Here is an 8421-nt window from a genome sequence, read left to right as displayed (position 1 = left end):
AGCTTCCTTTTTTGCGGAAATTGTCAAACTTATCCTAAAATTTGTATGAAATTACAAGAGACCCAGAATATCTAAAACAATTTCGAAGAAGGACAAAGTTGGGGGACTTACTTCTTTATTTCAAGACTTACTACAAAGCTACCAGGATTGAAACAGTGTGGTTCTGATGTATTAATAAACAATGAGACAGGATTGAGAGTTCAGAAATAAACCCCATACATCTGTGGTCACTTGATTTTTGACAGTGGTGCCAAGACCATCCAGTAGGGAAAGAATAGATCTCAACATGATTCTGAGACAGTTGACTCTCCACCTCCAAAAGAATGGACTTGGATACTTAACTCACGCCATGTACAAAACCACCTCAAAGTGGACCAAAGACTTCAGCATTTCTGTAAAACCAGCTGAAACAGCTTGTAGGACAAATGGAGAGGAGACAGAAATTGGAATACTAAAAGAAAAAACAGAATTGTTAGGTATCCTAGGGTCATAAGGGAAAATAGAAGAAAACAGAGGAAGGTAAATTCTAGGCAAATATGAGGGAGCTGGGAAGAGCGTGTATGAGGCAGAGGGAGGTGCGGAAGGTAGTGCACATAGGGAGAGCAGAGGGCCTGGAGAGGCAGGCTGTAGAGAAGGGTGGCAAGACAGGTCGGGCAGCAGGAAGCCCACAGTACAGGAGGCAGCGGGCTTCCCTGGTGGCTCTGACAGGAAAGAGTCCGCCTGCAATGCAGGAGATGTGGGTTTGATCCCTGGGTCAGGAAGATTCCCTGGAGGAGGGCATGGTAACCCACTGCAGTACTCTTGCCTGGGGAATTCCATGGACAGAGGAGCCTGGCGGGGTACAGTCCATGGGGTCACAAAGAGACACGACTGAGCAGGTGACAGTTTCACTTTTATGGGAGGCAGTGGTCGTGGGAAGGGCACCCAAATAACCTCTTGTCCTTACCCAGGGCACCCACGGTGGAAAGCAGACCAGTCTATGCACATTGGCTCATGGTCACTGTCAGCTAATAACTGTAAGTTGGATTTTCTCTAGGATTTAAAAATGTATAAGCCTCGTTCGAATTCCCCTTTCACAGCATTCAAACTAGTTGAGTGTCTTGTGCCTAGTTTTTGACATCCCGTTCCATTTCAGACCCAGAGTCCTTGAGCGTTAACACAGTTCAGTTTTACTGGTTCTCTTGGGCCTGTTATGCAGGAGTGTGTCCAGCAGATGGCACTGGAATTCTTAGATGGCAGACCCGTGCTCTGAAGCAGCATTGCCCAGTAGAAATGAGGTGTAAGCCCTGTGTGTCAGTTTGGTTTCTAGGAGCCACATTTAAAAAGCGAATTCTTTCTGTGGTATAAAACCATCCCTCTGTGTCTGCGGGGGGATCCACCAGAGTCTGTAGCCGCTCGAGTTCCACAGTCCGCCCTCTACATGCAGTTCATACCCGCACATGCAGCCAGTGTGGAGCGTGTGGTGCTGTGGCGGTAGTGAAGGGTCCACACACATGGGCCCTCCCAGGTCAAACCCAGGTTGTTCAGAGTCAACTCGATTGAACCCAGAATATCCAAAATATTTCATCATTCCATCAATACACAGAAAGTTCAATGGGACGTTTTGCATTTCTTTTCACACCATGTCTTCAAAACCCATTGTGTGTCCACTTCTAGCACATCTTGATTCAGATGCTCATTTTCATCAGGAATACTTAATCTCTATTTGGATTTCACAAAATATACATTTGAAAAAGTAGATTCACATACCTAAGTTGATCCAAACACACTTAAAAACATTTAAGAGTTGGCCAGTAACGAAATTGGTTATCAAGCTTTAAATTTCATAAACTTAAAATATAGTTCCTTGGTCATACTATACCACACTTCAGATGCTCAAAAGACACATGTCTAGTGCTAGTGAATGCACAGCACAGCTCGGATCTGTTTTTACATGTTTTGTGGTTTAACTATATATAAATCTCTTGTTAGTAACTAAGTGATCGGCAAACAGGTCTCTTCCAGCCGTTCATTAAGCACTCACGTTACCCCTTGGCTGTGTTTTACTTGGGAGCCACCACTGCTGAATCTCCGGTCGGAAAGCATGGCCGCGCCTCATTCATGGCGTTGTGGAGCTAAGCAAAATGTCTTGGATTAGAAATTGCTTTGAATTATTTGTTTTCATTGTAATCTTTTCTCCAGGCCTTTGTGTGTTTTAATACAGTTCGTTTGAATTGGCTAAATAAATCCTTTTGTTTGCTTGCAAAAGTCCCAAAGGAGAAACTTTAAATCCATATACATGAGATTCCTGCTGTGTTTAGCTGTGCATTTGCCAAAGACTTGTGGGATAATTTATTTCCTCTTAAAGCCATAGTGCAGCCTGGGAGATAGCTCTCAGCTGACCTTGTTGTGACATACAGATGAGGCAGTAGAATTTAGAATCTGGAATGGGCGAGGGTACTGGTCTTTACAGTTAATACAACACAGAGCAGCCACGCCATATGTGTTTAATTTCTTTTCAGCCAGTAAATTGAACTAAGTCAGTTATATGTCAGGCAGTTCCTGTAAGAAACTATATGGCTAAGGTAAGTGGTGACCAGTGACTCGGTTAACCTGCTGAAAACCTTGAGAGGGAACGGAACTCCCCTGGTCCCGGCACCTGCCCTGCTGGCTGGTTGGTGGTGAGGTGTTTGCTGCTGTGGGTCTGGACGTTAGCTTAACACACACAGAGCAAGTGTGTGGGCAGAGTGGGGAGAACGATGGGGTGGTGTAGCTTCTTGTCTAGGAAGACCGGGAAACCAGGACAGTCAGATGAAGCAGGCTGTTTAGTGAAGACCTGTCACCCAGACCTAGTGTTGATCTTCTGTTACTGTTTCTCAGTAGATCTCAGGTGTTTGTGTAACTGTGCCCAGTAAGTATCCATCTCTCCAGTGACAGGAGTGTCCACAAATATTTTTTTCTACTGTCCGTTTCAACAGCATCTTCCCCACTACATTTCTAACTGCCATGCTCTCTCCAATCCTAAGCTCACCTGCTCAGTGGTGGTTTTGCTTGATTGTAACTTTTTTTCTGGGGTACGACGTGTTCTGTTTCTATCCAGTCATATTCCCTGAGCTTGAACACGGGCCTAGCTCCTGACCCCTCACTCCGCACACCATTCTTCTCTCACAGACAGTCCCAGTTGTTCAGGGTCAGTATGGAAACCAGGAAACACACGAGTGGGCGCTGCTCCCCCTGGTCTCCTAGGTCACAAGCCCATCTGAGAACATGCTGCCATCTTCACAGGACCCTTGCTTACTGTTTTCTTTCCTGAAGTGTCATCTTTATCTTCAGACAGAAAGACTTTGTGTCTCTGCTTCCCATTATGATCAGCATATGTCTTTATGGGATGTGTTATCATGTAGGCCTACCATCCACATATGTGTATTTTTAACATTATTTCTCAGAACTGAACTCAGTTATTTTTTTGCTGGCTAATGGTTCAAATGAATCCATGTTGTCATTAAACACTTCCTCAGTTGTTGGCTGTCTGCAGTATTTCGCTGTGAGGAATGAAGTGGCTATAGGCATCTTTTTGTTTGGCTTAACTACATGTATACAGCTGCCGTCCCTTCTTTTAAAACTGTTGTCTTGGGCATTTCACAATTGAAATCACGGGGTCAAAGGGTAGATCATTTTTATGTCTCTGGATGAGTCTTTCTGGGAGACTCATCTTCAAGGGCCCTTTGGTGCCCCAGTAAATACCACTGGTGGGGGATGGAGGTGGTTTTCAAGTGAACTCCATTTGATGACAAGTGGTGACTGCAAGGTTCTAGTCTCACAAGTAAACCTTGCCGGGCTCCAGGCGGTTAAGCTTGAGCATATGCATGTGGCCCCACTCTGCTTCCTCTCACATCCACTTCTCTCCATAGCTCAGCCCCTCTTCCTCTCATCTGCTAGAGAGTTCATACATCTGACCAGAATGTTCTTTATATATTGAATGGAGAGGACAGCGTCTGTTGATGTTCCTGTTTCCACTTGTGCCTCTTTCCTCTTGCCTGTCCCAGCCTGAAGCTGCATTTACTCACTGATGGTGGTCACATGGTTACATCTGGACTGCTCACCATCCTTATCAAAAGTGTTCTGGTTAAAACTAAAGAGAGGCAGAAACTAGACAAAAGAGCAAAGAAAGCCAGGACCAGGTCACCTGAGGGGGCTGAGTTTAATTTTGACTTTAAATATACAGCTGGATACAACTTCTACCCCAGAATGTATTCTTAACAAGAGGGAAATATGCCCTTTGCTCTCTTCATATCCATGCCCGAACTTCCCCCTCAGCTTCCTTCTTGGTCGGGTGCCCTTGGTTTCCCCAGAGCCTGTTCAGGACTTACCCACTTTTCATCCTTGTCCTGCTGCTCCATGGTATACCCCTGGGAGTTCGCTGGGTCTGTGCCTTCTGGGGTACTCTTTGAGGTGCAGGGGCTGGGAGTTGCTTTTTGACGCAGAAGTCGGGGTGCAGTGGGTACAGCTCTCCTCCTCGGCCGATCCCACTGCAGTTACGTGTCTCATTCCTCCCCAGCACACTGCCGGCCCCCTGGGGGGAGTGCCCTCTGTACAGATGCCACTTCTGCTTGCAGTCCTTCCGTGGTTTCCCATCGCATGCACGATGAAGTCCACGTTCAGCAGTTTATACCAGCTCCTCTCAGCAGGCTGCTGCCCACCCCCAACCCTGCCGATCACCTGTGGCATCCTTGAGTTACATGTGGTTCCCCAAACTTGCCAGGTTATTAGAGCCTCCAGCCTGAACCAGGGCTGTTCCCATCACTTGGAGTGCTCTTCCTGTCCTTGCTCACTAGTCAGCTTCAACTTGTGGACCAGTTTCTGTCATTTCCATCATACAGCCTTCAACCGCTTCAAATAATCGTCTTTTTCTACTTAACATTCACTGAGCACTTTGCTGGACATTGTGCCAACCCTTAACACATGCGACCTCATTTAATCCTCATTGTCTTGGGAAGCAGGGTCTAGAGTCCACAGGTTTAGGTTTGAGGTCATCGGGACTGAGCAGTTAGCTACCCGGTGACACTGCCTTTTCTGGGTTTCCCTTCTGCCTGGCAGAGAGCACTCTGATTTGCCATGTGTGTGCCCCTCATCTCTGTACTTCCCCTGGCCTGGGACAGAGGAGACAGGCAGCAAAACTTCGAAGATGCTGGAATGAAGATGGTCTTTTTTCGTATCCGTTATAAACTTCTTCCATGCTCTTTCATTTCTTTGTGGGAGTCATTCATTGCAGCTTTGTGTACAGCTGTCTATGTGGGTCTCTTAGGCTGTCTGTTGGACTTTGATGCCATAAATGTTTTTCACCTTCTGTCGTGTGGCAGCTCACTTGGTGTCTTACTGAGAGTCATGGAGACTGTAAAAGGGGAGGAAGATATGGTGCCTGCCATGGTTTGCAGAGACCACATGGGATGCAACTAGCAGTCAAAGACAACACATCTGAGTACTTGTCCTAAGGATGATTATATAACATGCAAATTCTTTGGCATGGCATATAAGGCCCTTCAAGATCTGATTCTAGATATCTTTTCAGCTTTGTCTGCTGCATCCCTGTAGAGCCCCAAGCCCCAACCATCCTGAGGTGTTTTGTGGTTCCCTGAACCCTCCATGCTTTAAATGTCTCTGTTCTTTGTACATACTCTTCTTTACCAAGAATGCCTTCTCTTCCCTACCTGCCTGGTGGCTTCTTGCTTGTCTTCTATGACAACCTTCAGTGCAGCTTCCTTTAGACTTTTGTCTTTGGGTTTTCATGGCCTTTGTCTTTTTTTTGGCTGTGTGACCCTGATGATACAGATTTTGCAAGTCTCTTCTGCCTGATGAATGCTGAGGGCAAGGCCTATGTCTCAGTGATGGAGAAATGAACAAGTGATAGTGAAAATAAGATACATGGGAAGGAGGGAGTGATGCTGTTCCCGCACAGCTGGCTGGCTGGCAGGAGTCACATTTGGCTGCAGGAAAGAGATCTGAGTAAAGGGGCTTAAAGAGATCAGGGGTTCATTCCCTTATGTGACACAGGTTTGGAGGCAGGTGGTTAAGCGCTGGTGTGGGGGCGCCATGATGTCAGCAGGAGTCCTACCCAGCAGCTCCACATGCCTTTCACAGGCCAGAGCGGAGTCACGTGGTCCCCTCCAGCTGAATTCTGAAGACAGAAATATATGGTAACAAATGAAAGTTATCTGTGCGTTTAATTTAAAATGAAATTTCTTAAAAAAAAAGTTTTTCAACCTGAAAAGGCTTTTCCCCAAAGAAGATACAGAAGTGGCCAATAAACACACAAAAAGATGCACAGCATTATTAGTCACTACAGTTCAGTTCAGTCACTCAGTCGTGTCCGACTCTTTGCGACCCCATGAACTGCAGCACGCCAGGCCTCCCTGTCCATCACCAACTCCTGGAGTTCACTCAAACTCACATCCATTGAGTCGGTGATGCCATCCAGTCATCTCATCCTCTGTCGTCCCCTTCTCCTCCTGCCCCCAATCCCTCCCAGCATCAGAGTCTTTTCCGATGAGTCAACTCTTCGCATGAGGTGGCCAAAATACTGGATTTTCAGCTTTAGCATCATTCCTTCCAAAGAAATCCCAGGGCTGATCTCCTTCAGAATGGACTGGTTGGATCTCCTTGCAGTCCAAGGGACTCTCAAGCATCTTCTCCAACACCACAGTTCAAAAGCATCAATTCTTCAGCGCTCAGCCTTCTTCACAGTCCAACTCTCATATCCATACATGACCACTGGAAAAGCTATAGCCTTGACTAGATGGACCTTTGTTGCCAAAGTAATGTCTCTGCTTTTGAATATGCTATCTAGGTTGGTCATAACTTTCCTTCCAAGGAGTAAGTGTCTTTTAACTTTATGGCTGCAGTCACCATCTGCAATGATTTTGGAGCCCAAAAAAATAAAGTCTGACATTGTTTGCCCATCTATTTCCCATGAAGTGATGGGACCAGATGCCATGATATTCGTTTTCTGAATGTTGAGCTTTAAGCCAACTTTTTCACTCTCTTCTTTCACTTTCATCAAGAGACTCTTTAGCTCCTCTTCACTTTCTGCCATAAGGGTGGTGTCATCTGCATATCTGAGGTTATTGATATTTCTCCCGGCAATCTTGATTCCAGCTTGTGCTTCCTCCAGCCCAGCGTTTCTCATGATGTACTCTGCATAGAAGTTAAATAAGCAGGGTGACAATATACAGCCTTGACGTACTCCTTTTCCTATTTGGAACCAGTCTGCTGTCTAAGGATGTACAAATGAAAACCACAATAAGATAGCACTTCATACCCTCTAGGATGTTGGAATCAAAACAATATAATAACAAGTGTTGACAAGGACATGGAGAAATTGAAACCCTCATACAATACTGGTTTTGCAAAAAGAACTGTAGAATGGTGCAGCCACTTTGGAAAGCAGCCTGATAGTTCCTGAAAATGTTAAACATTGAGTTACCATATGACCCAGCAGTTCCATTCCTGGCTCTCAACTCAAGAGAGTGAAAGTCTCCATCTGCACAACAACTTGTACCTGAGTGTTCACAGGAGCACTGTTCATAACAGCCAGAAGTGGGAACAACGAAAGTGTCGTCAAACACTGAATGGATCAACAAATTGTGGTCTCTCCATATAATGAGGTACATGAGTTGAAGGACTGACACTTCCATAACATGGATCAACCTCAGAAACGTGATTGTAAATGAAAGGAGCAAGTTAACAAAAGACCGCATAGTGTATGATTCCATCCATGTGAAATGTCCGGAACAGGCAGATATGTAGACACAGGCAGCACATTAGTGGTTCCCTGGGGGGAGGAAGAATGAATGGAGTGAGTGCTAATGGGTTTCTTTTGGGGGTGATGAAAATGTTCTAAAATTAGTGGTGATTGTTGCACAGCAGCGCCTATACTAAAAACCATTGTACCCTTTGAAAAGAGTGAATTGTATGGTATGTGAATTGTATCTCAATAAAACTTTTAAAAGCCAGAGTTGATCTGTTTGTAAGGCATGTCTTCCAAATTAATGTCACAAGAAAGGAACTGTTAGGGGGTGGGATGAGGTTCCTCAAACCAGTGAACATTTCACAGATTGTATTCATCTTCTCTTCATTTGAGTCCTGGCTTTAAAACAGATCTGCCCTGCCTGCTAGGGTCAGATCCCTCTGGCTAGTTGCCCAGATGACCACAATTCTGAGTGGTCTCTTTGTTTTGTAGACTTATCAGTTCAAAAACGAACCTATTTTTCTGAGTCTCCAAAGCTGAGGAATGGAGCTGCCAGAGGGTCAGCAAATAGATGTAGAAAGCCACTTTATCTGCAGACCAGCAGAATGTCAGAAGGGTTTGCTCTATGGCACCCTTGTTCCTTGGAGATTTTCTTGCTGACGGATGGGCAGGCAGCTGGAAGGCTGTGGGGGAGTCAT

General features: G+C 45.5%; 1 protein-coding gene across 1 annotated transcript in view; it reads left to right on the top strand.

Moving 5' to 3' along the window:
- The first annotated feature begins 950 nt into the window (after window positions 1–950).
- C20H3orf20 (chromosome 20 C3orf20 homolog) overlaps window positions 951–8421 on the top strand; it is a 59285-nt gene continuing 51814 nt past the window's right edge. Inside the window, exon 1 of the mRNA XM_055557700.1 lies at window positions 951–1016. The gene's annotated coding sequence lies outside the window, so the exon portion shown is untranslated. The remainder of the gene's footprint in view (window positions 1017–8421) is intronic.

This window comes from Bubalus kerabau, chromosome 20, assembly GCF_029407905.1.
Source record: "Bubalus kerabau isolate K-KA32 ecotype Philippines breed swamp buffalo chromosome 20, PCC_UOA_SB_1v2, whole genome shotgun sequence".
NCBI classification, from domain to species: Eukaryota; Metazoa; Chordata; class Mammalia; order Artiodactyla; family Bovidae; genus Bubalus; species Bubalus kerabau.
The sequence above is the reverse complement of the archived record's forward strand: the minus strand, read 5'-3'. Positions and strand labels throughout refer to the sequence as shown.